Source organism: Macaca nemestrina, chromosome 11 (assembly GCF_043159975.1).
Source record: "Macaca nemestrina isolate mMacNem1 chromosome 11, mMacNem.hap1, whole genome shotgun sequence".
In the NCBI taxonomy this organism is placed as follows: domain Eukaryota; kingdom Metazoa; phylum Chordata; class Mammalia; order Primates; family Cercopithecidae; genus Macaca; species Macaca nemestrina.
This window is the reverse complement of record NC_092135.1, coordinates 42,413,222-42,440,519: the sequence shown is the minus strand read 5'-3', so window position 1 is coordinate 42,440,519 and position 27,298 is coordinate 42,413,222. Positions and strand designations below refer to the sequence as shown.

Below are 27,298 nucleotides of genomic sequence, written 5' to 3'. Positions count from 1 at the left end.
TTTTTAAACCAAGAAAAGAGCCAAGGGTAAAAATCATATGATATATGAAGAAAACTTAAAGGATTAAGATTATACAGCCAAAGAAGAGAAGGCTCATGGATAATTTAACAATCTTCATTGCTTAAAACAACCATGGACCCAAAACTATGGAAGACACAAAGAAGGGGCTTATTTCTCATTTTTATAAATATAGATAGATAGATACATACATACATACATACGCACGCACATATACTTACAGGAAGTAAGCCTCACAGAGAAAGGGCAAAGGGCACACAAGCTAAGCAAAAGACAAAAGAAAAAAACACCCAGATAATGAGAGTATTGCTTAAGGCAGCAACTCTTATGGTGGGATATGTAGATGGAGAACATGAAAAAGGACAAAGGAGTTTGCCTCCTCAAGAGGACACTGCAGAATCTCAGGAAGAGGTGTGTTACTAAAAGGAGACATGTTTAAAATAAAGGTTAAAATAGAATCCCTATTGTACCATAATTTAAGTATACCCATGGAAGTATCCTATGTGTGAACATACATTCTAGAGTAGAAAAATATTTGAGAATTCCTAATCCAGGGTCTACAAGGTGAAGGACCCTGGATGGCCACAAGACAAGATGGGCAAAAGCAGTTTCTCTTGTAGGCTGGGGTAGGGTGATCAGAAATGTAAATTCTTTTTGAAGAGAATCAAGAGACCTCAATTTAAGCTTTGTCCCACAAAGCTAACTAGAAGCTTTCCTAATGTCTATATATTTTGTTATATCCAAAATTATTTGGGAGAGTACAAACCCCAACTTTGCAACCCCCTTGCATTTCATGGTCAAGAAGTTGTACTATATACTTTAAAAACTTCCATTTAGCTACCATTTACATTCAGTTTCTCTCTTCTGAGTTGTCACAGGGGTAATAAGCAAGAAATAAGCATCATCCACACAATAAAGATGGCCAACTTCAAGTATCATAATTGTACCATAAGTAGGAGTATCTAGAAATCATACTTTTACTTATAAGAATTGCTTTACCAACAGAAATGTCAAGAATGTCAGATGCCTTGGTTAATTGGGAAGACACTTGGAGGACACGTGGTGTTTTCCAGGCTCTTCAAATCTCATTGCATAGGTGGCTATATCCCTTTGATATCATGATAAGGACATGTGACCACAGGTATCTAGAATTAGAATGGTTCAGGCCAATTCAAGCCTTCACGCTTTCACACTGGGTCTGCACCAAGCAGATAGAAAACACATAATAAAAATCTAAATCTTACATTTAGGATAGGAACTGCTCTCAAACTTTTCTGTTTTCTCAGGCAGTGCTACACCTGACAAACACAACCAAAGGAAGTATTCAACAAGAAATTCAAGTGGCTTCATTCTTCAGAAAGGAATAGTAAGGATTCACCCAGCACTTACTATGTGTTAACTACTGTAATGAACACTTTACATCCTTTATTTCTCTGAGGTCCTTAGGCTATCTAGTTCTAGCTATTCTCCCTGAAGTTAAAGTTGGGCAAACTCAGAGGTCCTTGGAAATCCCCGCCACCCCACCCACCCCCAAGCAGCAGCCAGAGAGGTATCTAGACTAAGACCAGGAATTACCTAGTCCTGATCACTCAAAGAGGATGAAGACTACATGGTACAACTGGATGGGGAGAACTGAAAAATTATATTTTTATTATGGAAAGTCTGGCACCACTATCTTGCATCAGAGCAAATTCTGATGGAGTTCCAAACCTGAATCATTCTCTTCAGGGTTGTTGACTCACCATATTTGGCTCCTTGACATATCACTTGCTCATTCTCTCTTTCTCTCAGCTTTGCTGTATACCCTCCTGAGACAGAAAGGGTGCACGAAATTGGTGAGAGGTGATAGAGATCAAAGGGCAGCATTACCCTACTTGTTCCAAAGTGTAAGCCCCGGGACTGTTCTGTTACTGTCATCTCTACCCACAATGCTTTTATTTTCTGATGCTTATTGAACCTCGACCAAAAAGCTTATCACATTCCCATCCCCTGTTCTTCATTCCATCTCTCTTTCCCTATGTCATCCCCTCTACCTACATACACATTCACACACACACACACACACACACACACACACACACACCTCATAGTCACACGCATCCCTTTTGCTTCAAAGGATATGGGTATCACATACTCAACAGAGAGAAAAGAAAACATTCATATCTCACCAAAGCCATACTCATGTACCTCAAGTCAGAATTTGACTTGCTTGGGAGTGGTTTCAATGTATTAGTTTCACAGTCACTAATCAATACCACACAAGAATCCATTTCAAATACCTTTCTTTTAAATGGAGCTTTGACAGCCCATGTTTAGGGCAGACACTAAAACTAGAAAGAATTCTTTCTGCATCGCTTTTGTGAATACAGGATGTTGGCAAAAGATTATTAGAGTAGCTCTTTGCTGGCAGTTTCTCTTTGTTCTCCACATCTCAGAAACCTGCTAAACTCAGCTGCACATAAAACAAAGCAGAAGCATTTTGGTGTGGGCAGCGATGCACCCTTTGGGTAGAGGGCCACATAAGTATTGGAGAAAACACTGTTTAAAAGTCAGCATTACCTCCCAAGTCAGTGATTCCGTTTCTCTAGGTTGCATAATGCTACATGGTGCTCTGCTACATTCGTCTGGGCAGTAGACTCTCGACTCGCTTACTCTTCTGGTCTATTTTGAAGGGATGTGAAGGGAAAAGCTAAGGAAAGCCTCAAAGGTGGCGAGCTCTAAGTTTATGAACAGCAAGAAGGCAGTCATATCCTTCTGCTTTGCCGTGAAAATCAAGCATCACCTTATCGTTTCCTCACCAAGATTAACTCCTGCTTCCTGAAGAGTATTTCTGAGGTAGAAAGCAGAGGTGGTGAAAAAAGAGGGAGCTGAAAAGTCCAATCTGTCAAGCTCCATTTTAGAAGAAAGGAAAACTGAAAAGTGAACGTATTTAACATGAGCCATTTCCTGCACTCAGGAGGGAAGAAAGCACGCTAGGAGCTCTGTGCAGGAGGAGATCCGCACTGGTGTTATCTCTGACCTGCAGCTTAGCCCCAGTGTCTCAGCTGCCAAAAAGCTCCCATTCAACGTTGTGCTGAGTTCATCAATGCTCCACGTGTCAGGATCCTAACAGGAAAAAGCAGGACAGACAGTCTCTCCATTCAACCGCCTGGGGACCTCATGACAACTAAAATCCCCTCGCAGACCGTCCATATCAACCTTCGGCAGGTCAGAGCACGCAACCCCTTCAGAACCACAGGCTCAGGCCCACACCCTTTCCCCTTGTCAACATTGTCACTTTAAACAGAACATCGAGCCTTATCACGAAACCTGAAGTAAGTATGACAATTAAGATGGATTGCAAAGCCTGCTTGTGCTTCACAATTAACAATCACTTGGCAGCAGGTTCCACGCAACTGTTGGGGGGTATGGCAAGAACTTTATCCCTGCTTAGTGCTGCATTAGCATATTTAGTAGGCTGCAAGACATAATTCCTAAGATATGAACATATTTTTGTCTTTTTTAAAAATCTGCAATTAAGCTATAATATGTAGAAACTCTGCACCAGGCAATCAATGTGCAAATACCAAGATGGAGTTGGGGTAAGAAGGGCAAACAAAAGAAATGTTCCCCCAGCATCGATAACAACCTGAACCAGTGGCTGCTTCCAGAGCCACAGGTCAGCTAGAAAACTGTGGCTCTTTGCTGTTCGTGACAAAATAGGGGAGCAGGGGTCTGGTGTTGCCCCACTGCTGCTGGCATCAGGTGAAACCCCTGTAAGAGCATAGCTACCTGCTTTAAACACACACATCTAAAAAGCAAAATCAAATCAGCCCCTGAAGTGACCCTGGTGGTTACTTAACAAACTAGGCATTTTTCACAGAAAGCACCTTTTGATTCTCAATCTCTGAGTAATAAGAGATGTTGATAAAACTCACAAAGGCACTTTATTCTACAACTGTGAGGGTTAGTCCTCAAACTTCCCATTATTTTCCTTAGTGGTTGGCACATGTGCCACGCCGATGAGAAGGGCTCAGGGAGTGCAGAGCCTGGACCAACGTGACATGCCTAAAGACAACCCAAACTACCATTCCAAACTTCTCCGGTGTGCTTGTTGCATAGATTCGGGCCTACCGTCCGAGCCTCTGTTGGGGCTGCAGAGGGAAAGAAACACAGCCAGATCTTTCTGAGATAGCCAGGACTTTGTCTTTCTTGACCTCTGGGTTGCAAGAAGGCAGGATATCCTGCCAAATACATTACAGCTGTGAGACCCACCTTGTGATTAGGACTCAGCCGAGGCTGAGGAACACAAGAGACAGAGGTGAGGAGTTTTCTGGCAAACAAACCTCACCCTCTACAGACACCTCTTTTAGAAAAGAAAACACACACACGTACACACACACACACACACACACACACACACACACACACAAAGTTTAGGTGAGCAGCTCTCTAGTTGCATAAAAGGAAGCATATGAAAGTAACAAATGCAATTTAGCACACAAAGTCTTTCTTTACAAAACCAGAAAAGTAGCAGATGAAAGCACCTGGCTGTCTTGGCACGCCAAAAGAAAGTCTTAGCTGTGACAAAACAAAACAGGTGTACAGGTATAAAACTTTTGCTTTCCAATAGTGCCCCTCTCTTCACTGGAATGCTTTGACAGGTGCAGAAGTTCAAGTTACAGTGGGGAAGTAGCAAATAAATACACAGCATTAGCGTCTGACGTGCTTGCTGAGCACCCAGGGATGTTAATAACTGGCAAGGTACACTAATCTCTGATTGCAACATTTGGTTTACCTTAATCTGGAGGGACAGCTGTATTAAAGAGGGAATTATACTAATCAGTTCAAGGCCCTTGCATATAAAACTTCCCATTAGGCTTAAAGTACACCAGCTTATGCTCATTCTCTAGGAGCCTTACATCTGGTTCTGAATAAGGCTGCCTCTCATTTGCAAGGTACAAACTGAAAACAAGGGGGAGGGGGGCTGACAGTTGCTGGAGGATGGGTGATAGAAGAGGAAGCTACTAATTCTTTGAAATTTTTAACAGCACAAAACTAGCTTCTGGGCATCTTAATACTAAAAGAAAAAAAAAAAAGCATGTGTTATCAACCCCAGGCCATTTTTTCCTGTTACCGGAGGTGACCAACATAAAATAAAATTGATGATGTCAGTCAAAAACAGCTAAGCACAAAGCTTGGCTTTGTTATCTTAAGTCAGAAGGTATGATAGGCCATGCCATATGGCTCTAATCCGTCCCTATCTCCCATCACCTAACAGGAAACCTTCATGTAGCATGACCTTATTTGGCTGGTTCCAGGTTAGGGCTGCCCAAAGGGGATTTTTCTGTTTCTGCTATATCCAAAGGTTTATGTTGATTTTTTTCTGAGCCCTGCAAACTATAAATCCGACTGATTACTCTGCACTCTTTTGCTTGACTGAGCCTTTACAATCAGACATCCCCGTTAACAATAAGCTCCTAATGAATCAAACATCTATGGCATTAGTTTCACCTAGCTGCCTCTTTCCCATGCACTGTGCTGCTTTGTCAGACCTGGTTTGATGAGAAAAGCTAGTGACACTTGCTGCACCTATTGATAAACAATTCAGTAATGAGGGGCATAACAAAAATTACCTACAACAACCTGATTAAAAATGACAGGCAAAGCTTACTCCTTGCCCTATAGTGAAGGTAACTCTGGCACTGTGGAGGGAAAATAATGAGGTAAAATAAAATTTCCTCCTTTACCACAGAGTTCATTTCTGAATGTGTGTTTACGAAGCGGTGAAAATTTTTTTTAGTCATGTTTTACATTCTTTCAGGCTATGTGATTATCAATAATGTTAGGAACTCCTAGAATTCAAGATGCTTCCCTTTCAACTTTCTGAGATGAACTCCCTGCTTTTTCTACTTAAATTTTCTGAATAACCTAACTAATATCGAGATCTTCACTTTCTTTCTCAAATGTGAGTCTAGTCATTGAGGAACTTAGCAGTACAAGTACTAATAATTAGTTAAGCGTAGCATGGGGATAAAAAGAAAACTTCTAACACACACACACATAATTTTTTGAACAAAGTAGAAAAACTTTGTGGACAATATCACCTCCCTAAAAGGAATAACTTAACCTTACCATGGGCATTGAAGTTCTTTTTATTGGGGTCACCCAGAGGACCTTTGCAACCTCGAAACAAGCTTCTACCCAGGGGAGGCCAGGCTCTTATGAAAGCTTGATTCAAAGACAGAAACGTGTGGGTTCTGCAATTGTGTAGCAGCATGCTGGGAGGGTTTCCATCCGTGCACAGATGCACTTGAAAATCAAATATGGACATGAGGAATGTTTTTTGGATATGGAAAATGAGTGCTGATGACATGTTTATACTTCACAGATGGATCCAGTACAGAACCATTTTTTGTAAAGAAACAATATCCACCATTTGCTATTTTTTTTTTTTTTTGAGGAGCTACAAAATGGTGGCACAAAAAGTGAATATTCCCATCGTACATACTCCACCTGTTCCTTGGTCTTACAACTGTCTTCCATCCTGAATGTAATCATTGACTGTTGTAGTCTTATTTTTTCTCAAATGTTATCCAAAAGGATGTGAAAAAAGAAATACAATACACAAAGGTACTTGGAAGAGCGAAATGATTTGAAATTAATTTACTACATATGAAAAATTGGAAGATGACAAATGCTATTAAGTAACAAATGCCGAATTTAATCTTGAAAAATGCATTTTCTTATTGGCATATTTTCTCCTTGTATCTGATATCAAATCAATTTTTTAATGTCTTCTATCAAGAGTTTTGCATGTCTTCTTTATTCATTTGGCCCACCATTAGCCAAATACCACTCTTAGCTATTGGAAACTCTGGAAAATGCAAACACTTCATGTTAGATTAATTTCATTTATTGTCTTATTGTTGATTCATTATAATGATAAATATTTCATAGTTATAAATATGAATTAAGATAACATGGAAATGCACAATATATATAAGATATGTATTTATAAGATAATTGAAAACATTTAAGTGCCAAAGAACATTATTAATAACATTGTTTGTAAACTTTGCTTCCTCAACAGAAGATATCAGAATCATCAAATCTTAATTTATTGCCACATCAGTAACATTAATTTGCCATTTCAGGTGTGAAATATTGACTAAAGTGATCCACTTCAAAGATACACAGATCAAAAAAAAAAAGGTATGGATGTAAAATATGAAAATTAATAGTTTGATTTGTGCAGTATTTAACATATTCTGAACATATTTTCATACTTGATGAATATTTTTAAGGGTTCCAAATAATATATGACATAGTAACATTAAAATTAATTATTTTCTTACTATTGATCAAACTAATTTTTCCTGAGGTTTTACCTTTCTTACCATCTGTATTCATGACCTACTGAATTCCACAGCTGACTTTAGTGAATAATATTTTTATTCTAAGAATTAGTCTGAGGTTAAGAATTAAAAATAGAATATGAATCCAGGCAAATGATCAAACAGCCTGAGACTGGATAACAAAATCTTGACAATGTACATAAATCAGCATGTTCTTTAGACCCTTCGTTTTCTGGTAGAGTACCAAACATCAATCTGTGGTTCCCCGTTCTATGATCCTAACACCTTGTTGTCATCCTGGTGCTAACAAAACCCTGTGTACACCTCTCCAAAGAAACCAAGTCTTGAATTTTATTACTGGATTTTTGACACATATGAATAAGGCCAAAACATTTTATAAATCCTATGTTACTTTTTGCCTGTATATCAAAAAATAAGTTTTAGTCAAAGCCTTAATGTAGTTTTAGAGTTTCACAGAAAATATTAGTACTCTACTTAAATTAAACTTATTAAATTTTGAAACAGTCAAAAAATGAACATATATCTTTCCAATTATAGTGCTTCTTACATAGTTACGTTATTAATCATCGTTTTATAAATACATAGAATATAGAGCTGGAAAAATATTAGAGATCATTTGTTTCAATTCTCTTAAGTGTTAGGGAAAGAAGGTCTGAAACGTAATATTCAAGTTCACATAACAAGAGTGCAGAAATTGCTTTCTGAAGCTTGCTTCGAACATTCTGTTTGAATATTTTGTAATGATTAGTTATAGTGGACTAATTTTATGTTACTAATCACATTCTCTAAGTACTATATCCAGTATTATAATAATCATGTTGGGAGAACATCACACTAAGAGAATAAGTGAATAATTTTTAAAAAGGTAATCATCTAGATTCTCCCAGCAACTAAGTTGTTGCCTGGATGTAAGGTGTTTCCCTCCTCTTTAAGGTCATTAGACTATTAGTGAATGAGTTAATAATGTGATAATACAACCAGGTCCCTGCTGACAAGCAGAGATTATGTAACTCGTAAAGATGCTGTTGACCAAGGAACAGCTTAAATAAAGGGACTTTCTGGCTCAATTCTATTGCTCTACCTTACAGTGTTAACGTACTGGCTATTCAACTACATCATTGCTATGACATTGTTTACCATCCAAATATTTAAAAACTAGAATTATAGAATCATATGGTATGCTTTCTGAACCAAAACAGATGAAGAAACTCTGGTCTGTGGAGATTAAGTGATTTGCCAAGATCAAACAGGTAGTTAGATATATCTAGAAAGAAGCAGTACAGGATTACAGCATTTATTTAACAAGCAGATTTTGTGTCAAGTCTATAATAACTAACATCAATTTAGCTTATGGAAAAAAATGAGCAGACCCTTCACTTTGGGGGTTAGGCATTATACCATTGCAAGAACAAGAATAGTCACTCTGGAGAAATGATAATTTTATTTGATCAGCAGGTATACAAAAAGACCACACTCCTCTATCAAAGTAAAAGGGTGAATACGAGTTAGTACAACTGAATATCATGCTTTTGAAACTTGATTTCCTTTTTAAGCCTTTCCCTGGTTTCTATTTTTATAATCTGTCATATTTATTATGAAAATGTTTGAAGAAAAATATGGTAAGTGTATATAGCATCACAGTTATCTGTAGAATTGAGCTATAGTTTTTTGGAGAGGTAGATTGGGGTCAGAAATTTTTACTTAATTTTTATGGAAAAAATAACATGTTTATTGTAGAAAAAATTATAAAGATAAGCAAAAAGTAAGTGGATAGATAAATAGATATATAAACTAAAATCTTGTATCTCATGATACCATGTTAGTATCTAGCTTTTCAGAGTTTTACCTGTGCAAATATGCACACATAAATATTTTAGCACAAAGATGAGGTCTTGCTATGCAAAGCATCTTTTGATCTGACTTTTGCTCCCTAAGAATGCATTGTGAATTACTTTCCCTGGCAAAAAAAAAAAAAAAAAAGATCATCTTTTTGCCATCAAAACAGTCCAAGACACCATCATCTCTCACCTCCTCTGTTCGAAAACCGTATTAACTCACTTCTGACCACCTCTTCAGATGACTTTGTGCATTACAGTCAAAATGAGCTATTCAAATGCAACTCGGGTTATGTCATTACCTCTCACCTTCTTAAGACATTTTATTTGTCTATATCAGAATTTCTCCAACCTCAGCACTAGTGACATTTTGGACCAGATAGTTCTTCTTCTTCTTCTTCTTCTTCTTTTTTTTTTTTTTTTTTTTTTTTTTTGAGACAGGGTCTTGCTCTGTCACCCAGGCTGAAATGCAGTGGCGCAATCTTGGCTCACTGCAACCTCCGCTTCACAGGCTAAAGCGATCCTCCCACCTTGGCCTTCCAAGTAGCTGGGAACACAGGCGTGCACCACCATGCTGGGCTAATTTTTGTATTTTTGGTAGAGACAGGATTTCGCCATGTTGTGCAGGCTGGTCTCGAACTCCTGGCCTCAAGCGATTCTCTCACCTCGGCACCCCAAAGTTCTGGGATTACAGGCACGAGCCACTGGGCCTGGCATGGACCAAATAATTATGTGTTGTGGAGAGCTGACCTGTGCATTGTAGGATGTTTAGCAGCACCACTAGCCTCTACCTACTAGATGCCGATAGGACCCTCACCAGTTGTGACAATCAAAAATGTCCCCAGACGGTGCTAAATGTCCCCTGGGGGACATAATTACCCCCAGTTGAAAACCACTGGTCTATGCCAATAACCAAAATCCACAGCATGGCACACAGGACCCTGCATGCTAATCTGGCCTCTCCCTGCCTCTCTAGCATCGTCTGACTTGACTCTTCCTCTTGCTCTTTGTCTTCTTCAACCACTCAAGTTCCTTCTAAGTAGTCTAAATGTATTTGCTCTGTCCTGCACAAGATGTTTGTCCATGCTGTTTCATCTGTCTGATAACATTCTTCATCTATCCATCTCCCCACCTTTTGCCTAGGTGACTTCAATTCATCCTTCAAATTCCATTTGAAGAATCACCTTCTCAGAGCATCTTTTCTGACCTCTTTTAAGAAGTCTTGGACGGACGCGGTGGCTCACGCCTATAATCCCAGCACTTTGGGAAGCCGAGGCAGGCACATCATGAGGTCAGCAGATCGAGACCATCCTGGTCAACATGGTGAAACTCCGTCTCTACCAAAATACAAAAACAAAGAAAATTACCCAGGCATAGTGGTGCGTGCCTGTAGTCCCAGCTACTCAGGAGGCTGAGGCAGAGGAATTGCTTGAACCCGGGAGGCAGAGGTTGCAGTGAGCCGAGATCGCATCACTGCACTCCAGCCTGGCAACAAAGTGAGACTCCATCTCAAAAAAAAAAAAAAAAAAGTCTGAATCCTTTGCTATGTGCTTTTATGGAACAATAGGCCTTTCTCTCAGACCTGCTATCTCCTTTTGTTTTAAGTGCACATTTATTAATATGATTGTTTCTTTACTATTTCCTTCTCTAGACTCAAAGTTCTGTGGACAGGAACCTTGGTATTCCCAACACCTAGCACAGTGGCAGGTGCACAGTAGAAAGTTGAAAAACACTTGTTGAATAAATGACTGTGCCAGAATCATTATATTTAATGGATGTTATAATTTTAATGAATGTACCATACATGCTCTTACCATTCTGAGATTGGGGTAGATTTTGAAAGCTGATGAGCTAAGTAAGAAAGTTTCAATAATACCTTTCAGGAAAGGCAAGTCTTTGAGAGTTTCGGGCAGAGGTGTGATGAACCAAAACTTATGTTTAAAAAGATCCATCTAACCATGCAAGTGAAAGGAAGTGGAAGCAGAGAGTTTAGTCAGAAAACCATTTAAATCATCCAGTTATACTGTAAAAATAAATTAGGATGGGTGGTGTTGGTGGAACTGAAAAGAAAGAGACGATTATAACAGAAATTGTGAAATAAATACTGGAACCTACTGCTGTGTAGGACTTAGGGGGAAATGGACCAAGGTAGAACAACCCAGAGACAAAATATTCACTCTGTGCTTCTGACTCTGCCACTTATCATTCAAATAAGGAAGAGCGGGATAACTTCCCTACATCAAAGTCAATCTTGACTTGCAAAATAGTCAAAAGGGCAACAAAAAGTCATTTATAAAGCTTGAAGGTCATGAAAGAGTCCACTATTATTTTCTCCATATGCTCTTTCTTTTTTCTTTTTTTTTTTTTTTTTGGTTTTGTTGTTTTTGTTTGTTTTGAGTCACCCAGGTTGGAGTGCAGTGGCACAACCAGGGCTCACTGAAGCTTCAACCTCGGGAGTTCAAGCCATCCTCCCACCTCAGCCTCCCAAACTGCTGGGGTTACGGTAGGTGTGTGCCACCACACCTGGCCTCAATATGCTTCTAAACGGAAGAGCCAATACTCCCAAATAATATCATCCTTACTTGACAGAGTTGAAGCAATTTTCCTGAGCCTCATGTTTAAAGGTGAGAAGGGATGGCTGTCTCACATGTATGTCAGGCTATATCCTAAGGTCTCACTGGTATTAGAATAGTGGCTGATGGGGATCTATAACACTTCTATTCCTAATTTCTGATAGTAGTTCCAACCCTGCCAACAGTTACAGGTGATATATGTTTAAGAAGAAAATATGTTTCTCCTAGCAACAAAAGGGTGTGGCTTCCTCAGACTCTGTCTTTTTAGATCCAAAAAACAAAAAGAGTTCTGGTTCAAATGGTGTTTGGCATTAATATAAAGAAGAGAATGCTTCCATCGGTGAAAGTTAAAAGCTACAAAAGTCTGCCTAATGAAGATATTGAATACTTCTTAGTTCACATATGCATGTTTATAATTTAAGATAATTGAATTTTTACAATTTTTATACAATTTTAGGTTATAAATTTTTATGTAATTTAAGATTATAAATTTTATTATTTTTATATAATTTAAGCTTATACACAGACCAAGGCATTGACTATTAGATATGATTTCAGGCATTTTGAGAGAAAATGACCTAGACTTTTCTAAGTTTGATCAGAGAAATATTCTGAATGGAGTCTCTTTCCACTGTTAGCATTAGATATGTGAAGGTGTATGTGAGTCTTAATTTTTCCAGCAGGATCAGTTGTGTACTTTATATTTATTCTCATCTTAGCTGCACTAATTTATAAATACTAATCCTAATTAAGATCCATACATAGTAACTGGTATATAAATAAAGATACAACAATTGTATTATTTTCTATTGTTTACATTTTAAATTATTCATTAGGATTCAGCTAATCAAAATAATTTCATCTGTAGGCAAAGACAAATTTGGTTCACTTGCACAACCAACTAAAAAAAATCCTCTGAGCAGAATTTTAGCATTATAGACATGTTAAGTTTTTTTAGTTCAATCGAATCTGCCTAAAAGTATTTTCCTATCCAGCATGTCGAATTGCAGACCATCAGAGCTCTCGTTTACTATCTTGTAATGCAACAAACAAAACCTACTTTTGTTTGTTACTGGTTCCTATTGGTGACCCTGAAAAGATCAAGTTACATGTGACTTTGTTATTTTTCACTGGTGGTATCAATTCTTCTAGTGACAATTACATAGGGCTGCTATAGTTTCTGCTTTCACTCTTAAGGGGATAACTAGTCAGTAGAGTTGCCTATGAAACCCAACAGTAACCCACAAGGCACAAGTAGAAATTGCATATGCTCATCTTTCTTTATTATTCAAAACTAACAACCTCATGAAGGTTTCAGAAAATGTCATAGAGTCAGACCTCTAACATCATGGCAGTTTGAAGAGAATAGTGGTTCTATCAATAAAATGTCAGCGAAGATTTGCATGGTGAACCTCTGACTCTACTTCAAGGGATGCAATTAGATAAATATGTTAGATTTAGAGAATTGATCTAAAAATGTAGCTGCAGTCAGTTCATAAGGACTTCATAATTTTCATATTTATGAAATACATTAATTTTGTCAAAATAGGGAGAATCAGAAAGAGCTGTCATGGGTCCTCACTTTGCCAAGCTAAATCATAAAGAAGGGTTACTAACTCTGCCACTGTTTTCCATGCGGAGACCAGATCTTTTTTTGACTACTGGGTAGCCTCTCCCTGGCTCCACAGAAGTTCATGTTTACTACATTTGACCTCTGCGCCCAGCACTCCCAGACCTCCCTAAGTATGTGCCTACTGTAACATCAGATGGAATCTTTCTGCCTCCCTTTGCTCCCAATAGTTTTAAATTAGCTGAAGTTAACATATTTAATTGAGAGCCACATTATAACATTGTTCTAAACACTTTGTCTTAAATTACATGAGGCACTACTGGGATTTTAAATTTTCAAGTCACAGATCGTCTTGAAAGAGGTTACAGTCAATTGTTTAATAAAGTGAATCACTGAAATTTTGAGCTCATTGAGGTCATTTTAATCTATATCCTATGATATTCCAGTTAGTTCATTCAGTGTATATTTATCAAGTCCTACCATGTGTAAGGCATCGTGAACCAGAACAGACATAGCTTTATGGAGTTCCAGGTCTCGTGATGGAACCAATACTTCAGAATTTGTGTTCAATTATAAGCAGATATGAAGACCTTCTTTTAAAAAAAAGTTTGCTTTATTTGATACAAGCTCTCTCATCCCAACCTTCTACTCAATCGTCTCTTTAGTCATGCATATTAGTATTTGATAAAGAAACTCATTTCTAACATCTTTATATGGTGGAATTTATGATGGCGTGGTTAAAACAATGGTCTTTCGTGTCAGATACGTCAGAAAGTAATGCTGCTTCTGCCACTTCCTAGCTTTGTGGTTGGAAAAAATGGCTTAATCACTCTGAACCTCAGTTTTTTCATCTGTAAGGTAGAAATACTTATTTTATTTTTTTGGTGACATCATGAGGATAAAATGAAACAATCTGCGTGGAACCTTTAGTATATTTTCTCATATCTAGTGGGCATTCAATAATAGCTTTTAGTGTAAAGAGGAGAGTTTGGGTGAGGAAAATGTGCATGATGCATTTGGTAACCAATATGACTTAGCGGTACCAGTAGATACAGTGGCAGAACTCTCTTCCACTGATAAGGGGGAAAAAAGTAAATCTTGATGGAACCACAGGAAGCAAAATATCTAGATCTAGAGGAAGGAGAGAACTGTGGTGCTGGAGAGAAAAAGGCATCAGGAGTATCTTAGCTGGGGTTCCACTAAAAGCAGAGCCTGAAACAAGGAATAAGATGCATGTTAGTTTTCCCTAGAAATAAGAGGGAGGGAATAGCGGGAATAAGGAGGGGTTGGAGGAAAAGCCAAATAATGTTCCTAAAGGGTACCTAAGATTCCTGCCATGGAAAATAGGACCTCTGAGAATGCCTAGTGCTTCTCAGAATTGCCTGTTCAAAAGATCGGTGGCTGGAATACTTATCACACAGATTGCCCTTATCACACAGAACTAACAGGTGTTAGTTCCCCCTATATTTCTGTGCTAGGCCTGAGGAATCATGAAGCAGGCTTCTGCAGCTCTGGAGAAGGCTCTGAGGCAGAAATTGGGATGATTCACAGTGTTCTGGAGGTGGGACAGCCCTGGCCCAGCCTAGGTTTCCTAGGAACTGTCCTCTAAAGCTATAGTGAAATCAGAAGGGGGCATGAGGCTCCAAACTTCTCTTCTACAAAGAGTCCTTCTGATAAGCCATGGAAAGCATCAGAAAGTGAAAAATGGTACTAGCAAAAGTGAATGCTTTCCCCAAAGATAAATCAGATATTTGGTTTTCTGGTAGCTTTGGCACTTTGGCTTAGTTTCTAGATTATTATTAATCTAGCCACTAGATTATTGTAACCAAAGTTAAATGAAACAAAATAAAAGTGCAAGGACATAGAATCTTTCCCCTCCCAGAAGTTCTTACCGGGGTTAGAATCACAAGGGTTTTAAACTTGGTTACCTATATAGTCACAATACTGCCACAAAAAAAGATGTGGCTTCACTAACATAATATATCACTGCATCATTCAATTCTCTACACCTATAATCACCGAACACTCTAGTCAAAGCCTGATCGATGTAAGCTAGACTCTTCCATCTTCTCTAATGTCTCTATAGTCAGGCTGACGTCACAGTATACTGAAAATGACAAGTCACAACTTACCCTAGGAACATGATACAGGAAATTAAACTCAGCATTAAGGAGCTAAAAAGTTTTTGGTTTCTATTTGAAGGGGGCAAGTTGGTTGGTCTATCTAGTCTGACAGTAAAAGGTAAAATCATTTTAAAATAATAATTTCTGAGTAATTCAGTTACATATTTAATGCATGGCTGTAATTTCTATCCAACCAAAGTACTACCTAAGGTTGCCAGATGAAATACAAACATTGCATGGGACATGCTTATCCTAAAAAAAATTCATTAGTTATTAGAAATTCAGATTTAACCAGACATTCTTTATTTTTGTTTACTAAATCTGGCAACCCTAGTGCCACCTCAAACAAGAACAGAGAAAGAAAGAACTGCTCACTAAAACAGACCCTAAGTGTTTTGGAATGATGTCCCATATATTTTAGGACTTTCCAGTAGCAGCAATATTAATAAATTGATATCTGAATTAACTGTAATGGTCTACATATTGTTTTCTTAGGCATGTTTTTAAAAACTTTTCAAAGCATTTCAATAATTTATTTTGTCACAACATGGCAATTTGTATCTTGAAAAAATATTGTGATGGTAAGAGGAAAATCCCATTTCAAATCATTTCAAATGAACTTTCAAAAGACTCTCATTTACTTCAGTCAAGTAAGCATATCTTAAAATGTTTTCATATTATTCACTTATTCTCTTATAAATAAAATGGTAATCAACTTGTAAGTCCCAGAACCGTCCTGCAAAACTCTTTGATAAAAGAAACATCCAAAAAACACATAGAGAGTCACATCATTTTAGTTGCAAGATTCTTGTTCCAGCTCACTTTCCAAAACAATTTCAGTCAAGTAGAAATGCTCTGACAGTCCTCACTTAGAATAGCAAATAATCCTTGCCTTTTCATTCATTCACTCATTACCTCTCTAAAAAGAGAATGTGCAGTTACCAGAATTTTATACAATTAGTGCTCCAAGAGTGTTTTAAATGCAAACCTATAAGAGGAAAGTAAAAACAAATCAAAGTTAATTGTGACTGGCTGGAACAAAATGCTTAAATCAATAGACGGATGGCTCATCTGCTCATCATTTACCCATTACCTGGGAGACGAACACCTCCTGCTGTGCTTGATTTTTGATACAGATTTACCATTGCCTGTGTCCTACAGACACACGCTAAGGAAACCCAGACCTTATTTGGCTCCCTCTCTCATTATCTTCTTTGCACTTAATAACCTTACTCATTCTTATTTTATTATTGCTTGTGTGCTCTTCTTTGCAAGGTAGGCCTATACACACACTCAAAATTAGAGTTTTAAAACCTTATAAAGAAGCTAAGGACCTTACTGCAAAGCAGCCAGAGAAGGCACCAATATCTATCTATGAATTGCTGTCTTCCCTCCACTAATCATAACCTGATTATTATGATTTTTCAGAAACCCCCTCAAATAGAATACAACTTCTTTCACAAAGCATTCCTTGGGGAAAAAAATGTTCGTTAAAATATTAAGATAGTAGAATCAAATGAAGAGAAATAAAAGCCCCCTTATTTGGAAATATAAGGTAGTAAATTCTTTACTGAAATGGCGGCCTTTAAACCCAGACACAGTTTCCAGGTGACAGACTTTGGGGAACAGTGATGGGCAGATACCTCCTCAGAGTTGGAGCCTCTGGCTTTTGAAGGCCACGAATACTCTTCACTCTTATCAATGAAGACAAACTCATCTTGAGACCTATGCTGCCTCTCTGCAAATGCCCTTTACCATAGCCAATTACCAAACAAATGGAATGTAAAACGTACCTGCAATTGAAGGTTAATACCTATCCCTGAATTAAGTATACACCAAATTTAGGTATCTCTGCACAAGATGATTGTGTTGATACATTACTTTTTTCAGACGATCGTACAAGTGAAAATCTTGCAGCTGTATCCTAGTAGTAGTGGCAGTAGTGACGATTTCCAAGGAAAAAAGATGTAAAAGATCTTTGAAATAAATTCTAATTTTTCTCATTCTATTTGACAATTAAACAGATGATGTGTAACTACTACCACCATATATTTACTGGCAATTACCTTCTGTTAGCTTTCTAGCTATGTTTTTTACTTGTACACATGGATTAGCTAATATAAGAACAAAGAGATGACCACATTGTGAATAGTAAATGGACTAATGCTATATTACATTTTTAGCCAAGTACACCCAAATAGGCCAACCGGTCACTTGAAAGTTAGAAATATGGTTCCCATTTTTAACATTGGAGTATAAATATAAATGAAAAAACCTAGGAACACATTGATACAACAGAGGAAAACAATAGCATAGTTCAAAGGATGGAAATTTTGATGGTGTACAGAAGGAAAAAGAATAAGGAAAAATCTAATAAAAGTGATAGTCAGCTTTAGCCTTTCAATTGACTATTGGCTTATATTCCACCACCAGTCCTCAGTGTGACCATTTTACTTATTTATTTATAGGACAAGACATTCATAACCAATAACAGGGTTGTAATGATAGTAAATGCAGGATTTATGATACATTAAAAAAAAAAAAAAACAACACCTTTAACCAACACTAAAAAGCCACCAAGGATTGGAGTGGAGGGTAGTCACCTAGCTCACGGTTTTATTTAGTGACGGTTCCACTTTTTCACTCACTGCCTGCAAATCAGCATTTTTAGTGGACAAAGGACTCAGCAGCGGCCTTATGATTGCTTCTTTTCAAATGGTAATGGCTATCCTAACTCCTCTGCCAGGTTTTTCTTACCAGAGCACAAATTGCAGTTTACAAGGCTCTGAGGGGGAAAAAAATCTTAGCTGAATATCTTTTTTTTTATTCGACAAACTGACATGTAAATTACCCTTTAAGTGCTCCACTCTAGGGCTCTGATCATCTCCTAATTGTCACAGTCAATTGTAGCCAACAGTCTCTTCAATCCCAAGCGCTTTGACAACAAGCACAAGGATCAAAGCAGAATCAGCTCCCTGCAATATCCTTCTGTTTAGGATGCTACAAAACGCCCGCAAAAGAAAGGTGTAAGGGCATTGCTGTAGAGGAAACTGAGAGTAGCAAGTATTACAATAGTCATTTTCGTCATCTCTGAAATTATGCTGTATAAGCTGCCATGATCTTTAATCATATGTGCAGAACAAATACATAAACCTCCCGGGCAATTAATATGCTCTTAAGATTATACTAATAATCGAGCTTTACAAACAACACGGTCTCCATGGCTTAGGAAAACTATAACACCGTTATGGGATAGCAATCATTTCATAGCAGCTTGAGTATCAAAAACTATTGTCAAACATACTCCATATTTCAGCATAAATTCTAAAGCACAGTTTTGATTACTTGGTTTGGTGTCAGGATTCACTGCTTCTCCAAACTAAATAGCCCATTGCAAATTCTAGAGTTTCTTAAAAATTAACCTAGAAATGTCCAACTGGAAATGTGGCACCAAATCAATTAAAAATGTGACACAAAAACTAATTTCAGAAAAATAGATCTTTTTTTTTTTTTTTTCTTACCAGAGGTAACTCTGTCTTACTGCTTTACTGGAAGCAAACTTATTAAAAGTCATTACATGATCTACAAACATAATCCCTAAATAAGATGTAACTATCAGGATCATTACTTTATAAAATATATCAATTCTTTCTAAGGTAGTTATCACATATCACTAACTTTTTAAAAAGAATACTAATGTTTTTTCAAAAGATACATAATTTAATCCAATCAATTATAACAATATAATAATTCAGTAGAGAGAAATATCTGATGACAAATCTGTATAAAATAGCTACTTTAAAAATAGCCTAAGGGTTGTCAGAAAAATGACAAATGGAAAGAAATCAAAGACGTATTTGATACTCCCCTTACAGTTTGTCTTGTTGTACCCAGGTATTATGCACATACAGCATGTAAGGTCACACATTGATTGACAGCCCTCCTATGCTAAAGAAAAGAACTGAAAAAAGAGGCAGCACGTGGCAAATACCTCAGGTTCCTTTCTCAGCTAGTTCACTCAAATCCCCCTGTAGGGGTTTCCAATCCTCCCCTCAATTTCACCTTGAATTCTCTGGTTTGATTGAAGAGCTTCACAGAAGGGTCTATTACAGATTGAGGAATGATCCATTTCACATCCGAAGCTCCAAAGAGCTACTTGTGAGGAATCTTTGAGTGCATTTATCTCACATGTGAAGCTTTCTGCAAAATCAATATGGGTATTTTTCAGTTTGACAAGTCAACATGAAATATCACGTAATAATAGAAAAACAGAGTTGTACATTTAAACACAGCCAATACAGTTATCTATGACAAAGCTTATAGTTATTACTTATGGATATTCTTGAATATGTCTGCTCTAAATTCATCCTGATGGCTGAGCTAAAGAGCATAGAAAGTGTAACTGACTGGCCATCATATTTCTGGCTGTTATGTCCTAATTAATCCAGGTTTTGTGGTGAGGGCAGAGAATGGGCAGGAATCATGGCCTTTGCTTCTAATGTGAGATTGATATGATAAGAGGAAGAAAGTAACCAAAGGTGAAAAAAAAAAAAGAAAGAAAGAAAGAAATAGAACAAAGGAGAATTATTTTAAATAATTCACAGTTAACTAATTGGCGAAACTGGGTAAAATGATCACCCAAAGAATGACAACCATGTCTTAAATCCCCACCACAACTGAGGCAAGTACTAGCAGAATAACTGACATATTTGTGAGTAAGTGACGTATTTGTGTTGGGGTCTGACAATCTTTGGGTGAATTCCAAGTTTATTTTACCATCTGCATAAGCTTGAGGAACATGATTTCTCATCTCCAAATCTCTGTTTTTTCATTTTGAAATGGGATTAATCATAAGATTTTATCTTGTACGCTTTCATGAGAGTTAAACAAGATGCTGCATAAAGCACCTGGCACATAGAGAATGTTTCACTGTTGGTAATTATTGAAGAAATTATTATAATTTCATTGAACCCATTCACCACATCCCTAGGGCTCTAACCTGGTGCCACTTCTACTGTCCCCTGGGACCTTTCTACATTGTTTGGTGTTCCCAAGTGGTAGATGACAATTCTGGTCAGAGTGTGGTCACTGAATTAGCTCTGGTCCTTATAGAAGAGTGCAGTGCTTGTCTTAAAAACAATCTTCCTCCAGCCAGGAAGGCTGTCCTCATCAACCACATGGGAGAAAACCAGATGGGAATGTGAAAAGGAAATAGAACTCAGGCGCAGAGTCCAAATCAGCTGATCAATCCAGGCAATCAGTGAGGTGAGAGATGGAGAGAAATGTCACATATGGTTTTTCTTCATATGGCAGTATGTTACAATTAATAATGGAGTTATCTCTATATACCCCACGATAGGAAAGACCTTAAAAACAAACAAAATAAACAACCCTCAGGAGAAACCCAGATCTAGTTAAATAGATCACAGTAACTATTTATTCCTCTCTCACATTTTTCATAACCTATCATTATGTAATACCTGATTATCTGTGCTTGGGCCAACTAATTTGTAGAATACTTGAAATATATTTCAAATTTTTTTTAATTAAAAAATTTTGATTTTAGGTTAACTCTCCCCACCACTCAGAATAAATCCAGAGTAGACAAAACATGTGAGCTCAGAGTCATAAAAATTCATGTTAAAAACAAAATAAGAAAGAACATCAAGCCAGGCGCGGTGGCTCATGCCTGTAATCCCAACACTTTGGGAGACTAAGAAGGGCAGATCACCTGAGGTCAGGAGTTCAAGACCAGCCCGACCAACATGGTGAAACCCTGTCTCTACTAAAAATACCAAAATTAGCCGGGCATGGTGGCACATGTCTGTAATCCCAGCTACTTGCAAGGCTGAGGCAGGAGAATTGCTTGAACCCGGGAGGGAGAGGTTGTAGTGAGCTAAGATCGTGTTATTGCACTCCAGCCTGCGCAACAAGAGTGAAACTCTGTATTAAAAAAAAAAAAAAAAAAAAAAGGAAAAGAAAAGGAAAAACATCATTATAAAGCACAATTGAAGTTTAAAAACTCATATCCTATATTCCAAACTCAAATAACTAAGTATAAATGACTTTGTGTTTAACTAATTCAAACAATATATATCAAGAAATTAATATATGCAATACTGTTAATTTTTTAGCTACCCTACTGTTCTCCATTATTAAAATTAAGCTACAGCTTTCATTCCAAAGACAAATTAAAATATTTTCTTACATGCTGATATAGAATTACAGGTACAAATCGAAATAATTTCCTACTTAAAAAGGGTCATTTCTTTAAAATTTTATTTATTTGATTTGGATTCAAAATACATCTTTACTAAGGAAACAAATTTATAAATAATCATTAAGTTCGCAGATTGACACATAAAAACATGTTTAATGTAAACTGTATCTGAAACACACTAGTAATACCAAGTCTTGAGCAACTCTAGGTTATAAGGTCTATAAATAAATTTAACCATGTGAAAGCTTAGGGAGTATCATCGGGCACTAAGTTTACAAATTTTGGGACATACCAGGCAAGAGATCAGACAGAAGGATGGATCAGTTATGAGTTCAGGTGATCACCATTCTTATCACCACCACCATGTCAACATCATCATCATTATCATACCATATTTCACCCAACATATTAGTACAGCATAACTATTAAAATGATAATGGTAGGTAGCCAATAAGATGACATCTCATCATCTTGTATTTTTAAGTGGGTAGAAATGAAGTGTACCAGGATGTCAGAAACTTACTATACTCTCTCTGGCACATAAATATCTTCCATGACTTTTATATTTCCCACTCAGGACCCTGAGCATTTTTAATGTACTTTCATTTAAGCAAATAAAGCTTCTAAAATATCAGTCCACGTTTCAACATTTCCTACTTTTAGATTTTGCCTTGTACTATGGCAAGCCAGACTCCTTAAGCACAGCTTCGGAAGGTCTAGGAAAGAAACTAGCTTAGGACCCATTTAGCATATTCCTTAGCATTCTGGTAGTACCACAATATCAAGGTGAATATTTGCCTTAAAAAAAACTCTCAGTGGAAAATAATTTTACAACTTTTCTCAATTATGTATTTCAAAGTTAATCCTCCTTCAGTATCAGGGTTTTCTGCCTTATCCCATTTCTGGTTTTGATTTTAATTATAAACTTTACTACTCAAAACTATCAGTAATATCTGTCTTTCAGGTACTGCAAGTGTGCCAGTAATAAGCCTCATGTAGTTCAACTAATAAAAATGCTGACTATGGGCACTCGTTCCTGCCACTTGTCCATACATTTCAAGTAAGTACACACTATCCCTATGGTTTGCAATCTAAATGGTTTGCCAACCTAAATGGCCTCTGTCCTCATCATGTTGTATCACAAAACATATGCATGCCCTCACTTTAAATGGAATTAAGCAGAGGCTGGGAAGGAGGAAGAAATAGGGAGTTATTGTCTAATTTTTGGAGTTTCAGTTTTGCAAGATGAAAAGGTTCTGGAGATCTTTTGCAAGGCAATATGCATATACTCAACACTACCAAACTATATACTCAAAAAATGGTAAAGATGGTAAATTTTGTGTTTTTAACCACAATTTTTTAAATAAAAAACTAATAATGTAGTCAAAGTGCTTTAAAAAATCTCATATCCTGTTTTTTTAAGTGTTAGGCAACCAGGATCCTATATCTCATAACTAATTCTTTCCCGTAAAAATGTTGCCTGGGAAATTGTCTCTAGAGTTTTCAGTTCCAAATGAACTAATATATGACTTGACATAGGATAAATTGCACATGAAAATACAGGTCAGACTGGGCGCAGTGGCTCACGCCTGTAATCCCAGTACTTTGGGAGGCCGAGGTGGGGGGTCACGAGGTCAAGAGATCGAGATCATCCTGGCCAACATGGCGAAACCCCGTCTCTTCTAAAAATACAGAAATTAGCTGGGCGTGGTGGTGCTTGCCTGTAGTCCCAGCTACTAGGGAGGCTGAGATGGGAGAATCGCTTGAACCCGGGAGGCGGAGGTGCAGTGAGCAGAGGTTGTGCCATGACACTCCAGCCTGGTGACAGAGCGAGACTCCATCTCAAAAAAGAAAGACAGACAGAAAGAGAGAGAGATAGAGAAAGAAAGGAAAGAGAGAGAGAGAGAAAGAAAGAAAGAAAGAAAGAAAGAAAGAAAGAAAGAAAGAAAGAAAGAAAGAAAGAAAGAAAGAAAGAAAGAAAGAAAGAAAATAAATACAGGTCAAAACTAAGAAAATTAATCAGACTCCGATTATACAATTTCACTTCTCTTCTGAAAGATTCGAAGAGTGAAGGACAAGAAAACCACCACTCCCAGGTGCTCTGTTGTAAGGCTGCAAGTACCATACACTGTTATCATTTAGAAACTCAACATTTCACTGACTCTTCAGAGGACCAAGCAAAAGTTGAAGCTCATTGAGACAAAAATACTTGCGCTCAAACCAAACTAGTTTTCAGTGGTTTCTCCATTTTTGTAACAGAAGTTCCACAGTACCTCACCGCTCATTTTCTTTAGGGTTGCTGATTTTTTGTCTTTAATATTTTAACCTGATTGATATTTTTACAGTTTTTTAAAAAGTTATATTGTAAAATAAAGACTTTTCAAGATTCAGGGTCATAATGCCTTTTTTTTTTTTTTTTAACAAGCTGATCTAATTTATATTTGTCCCACACAAAGTTAAGACACAGAAGCTTCAAAAGAAGCAGACAAAATGGGACCACAGTAGCTTATGGAAACTAGTGACTTTATAATCCTGCTTCATATACACAGAATGAAATCAATCAACAGCAAAAGCACATAGTTCCTTTTTAATGTAAGATCCCAGGGATAGAATGATAGGATAAAAGCTAACAGACATGGTGCACTGATTCGAAAATTTATTATAATTTTTTTCTGCATTCCCACTTCACTTCAATCATTCTGTGACCTAATCATTTGCTTTTAACATTTATTCTTACAGTCTACATAGCTTATTAGATTAGGGGTAGCAGAACCTTGAGGGCTGGTGTGAATTTGAGTGTTGTAATAATACTAATAGTTTTAATAATAATAGTTACTTCTGACAGCATCTCTCAGGTAATTATATCATTTCCTTAGAACAATCATGTGAGTTTAGTATCTATATCTCTCTGAGATATGAGGAAATTAAATAACTTGGCCAAAATTGCACACTAAAAAAATGCCATGCTCTTAACCACGAAGCTTTCCTGCATCTTGATGAATTGCCGTAAGTATAGCTTAATGTCAATGTAGATTATTTTTCCACCTCAGCCATTAAAAACTCTTCTTTACTTATCTTCTTGATAATTGAGCTCCCTCTCACTTTTGGGATATTCTATTGCCCAACAGTTTCTGGATAGAAACGATATCTTGGACACAGTCACTTGTTTTGATTGACTCTATGATTGAACTAAATACGGTCATTAACCAACATGGTCATTGACTGCCAGCAGCAGCTCCCTTTGTTCCACTGCTGCCTCACGGGCACCAATGCATGACTCACTTTTATGAAGTGTGTGGTAATCAAGCAACGAGCTTACAGACCATTTACTACATGTAGCAATATCCACAAAGGCATGTATTTTGAAATTTCCTTAAAGTCAAGACTATCATCACTAGCAATTTAGGGTATTCTAGAAGACAATAATACCCACTGCAAATGCCACAATCAACACCAGTGAAGAACATACAGACTAGCACAATGGGCCTTTCCATTTCCCTGCCTCAGACCTTCCTTTCCCTTTTCTCACACCTTTCTATGCCCAGGTGGGTGTATTTGTGCCTTTCCTAATGAATACAGAGTGGGGACACACTCACAACAGGTTATGGGGGCTAGTCTTAGAATCGAAGAATAGTGGAGCTAGAACCCTGAAAACTCTCTAGATTATGCCATAAAATAGATATGACAAAAATGTGGTCCAAAGAGGTCCAACGGTTTGCCCAAGGGCATAAGCCAACAAGTGAAAAAGTGGAGACTTTAAACTCCAAGTACAGTGAATTTCTGCTTATAAGACTGTCTTCAACAAAAATCCAAATAATTTACTACTTTACATAATTTCATGTAATCTTCACAACCTTCACATAAGATAAAGATTATTACTCTTCCTACAAATGAAACAGATTAAATAATTTAGCAAAATTCACATGGTTAGAAAGTGTCAGTAGCAGAGATCTGCTATTAACACCTTACTTTCAATGAAAAGGGGAAGGGAAGGAAAGGAAAAGGAAGGGAAGGGGAGGGGTAGGGAAAGAAGAAAAGGGGAGGGAAGGGGAGGGGAGAAGAGCTAATCCAGAAAGGATTATGACACTAGACAGTGAGACAGTGATGGACTGATTTTGAGACTAGAGAAGAGGAGGTTGTGAAATTAAGGCCCAGGGAATTTATTTTAAAAACTAAAATAAAATTGTTACATAAATACATTGGTGTTTAACTTTATTTCTTTATAACCTCTTTTTTTTTTCCCAAAAGGGTTTAAGTAGTTTTTTTTTTTTTTAATGCATCCAATACAATACAATAAAATAAAATTAAAGTAGGTAAATAAAATGAGTCCAGGAGAAAATGCAGTGATGTAAAAGAGACAAAATTCTTGCAAGGAAGCTTGATACACTTGCCAGAGGTAGGCTATAAATTAGAATCCGAGCTTTCAGACAGGCTACATGAAGAGGGAAACATGATCCATTACAAGAACTGCAGCATCCCTAAAACAAAGAACAAGCCGTTTGTCCAGGAGAGACATCATTATTCCTGGTTATGAGACCATAGAGAAATTTGTCCCTGCGGCCCTCCTTGAGAAGGCACAGTGGAAAGCACAGGACAGAGGCTTCAACAATATCGTCACAGAACACAGAACAACACATTGTGTAGGGCTGTTTATTGTACCGTTCATTAGCGCAGCAGCCTTGCACTGGGGCAGAATTCAGCAATGGCAGTTCTTTGAGGACAGCATGCTAGTTGTCTCCAGGAAAGGGAAGGAAGAGAATTGTGTTGAATGGGAAGGATGCTGAAACGACACAGACACAGTGTGGAAGCCTCGCACAAACACAACACTAAGCTAACCTCCTTACACCTTTGCTAGACCACCACCACCCCATCTCAGTTTATGAGTCTTTGAGCCTCTTTCCACTTACTTTGTCCAACCCTGTTTGGGTTCACTCTTCCTAACCTCCCCTGGTGCCAAGGAGGAACAGATCAAAACCAGTAGCCCCTGCACCAACCCTAAGTCTCAAATTGACCCAAGGAAAGTGATGAAGTGGGCAGAGTAGGCAAGGTGAGGCCAGGAGAGCCGTTTCAACAACAGTGTGCTCAAAGATGGTGACAGTGCAGCGTGTCAGATAGGGGCTCCACCACTCAAACTCAGCAGAGAGCCCCAGTGACCACAAGCAAACTTCTGCTACAAGCCTTTACACTCATTCACTTACTCACTCATTTACTGAGTCTATAAATACTTATTAGTAAGTATTATGGTTACATGCTGGGGATACACAGGTAGACAAGACACAAGTTGTCCTTTCCTAATGGAATCCCTACCTGAAGACATTGTTAATTGAGACAACTCAAGGAGGTAGAAGAGAGCTGGAGAAGTAATTAAGGATTAAGGAGATCCTGCGGGTTTTTTTTGTTTGTTTTTTGTTTTTTTCCGATGGAGTCTCGTTCTGTCACCCAGGCTGGAGTGCAGTGGTGCAATCTCAGCGCACTGCAACTTCCACCTCCCGGGTTCAAGCAACTCTCCTGCTTCAGTGTCCTGAGTAGCTGGGACTACAGGCACCCACCACCACGCCCAGCTAACTTTTTGTATTTTTAGTAGAGATGGGTTGTCACAGT

General features: G+C 37.7%; 1 long non-coding RNA gene across 1 annotated transcript in view; it reads right to left on the bottom strand.

Annotated features, from left to right (window-relative positions):
• LOC105492620 (uncharacterized) overlaps positions 1-27,298 on the bottom strand; it is an 89,452-nt gene that overhangs the window by 26,253 nt on the left and 35,901 nt on the right. The window contains exon 3 of the long non-coding RNA XR_011609743.1: positions 19,540-19,677. This is a non-coding gene — a long non-coding RNA (uncharacterized lncRNA). The remainder of the gene's footprint in view (positions 1-19,539; positions 19,678-27,298) is intronic.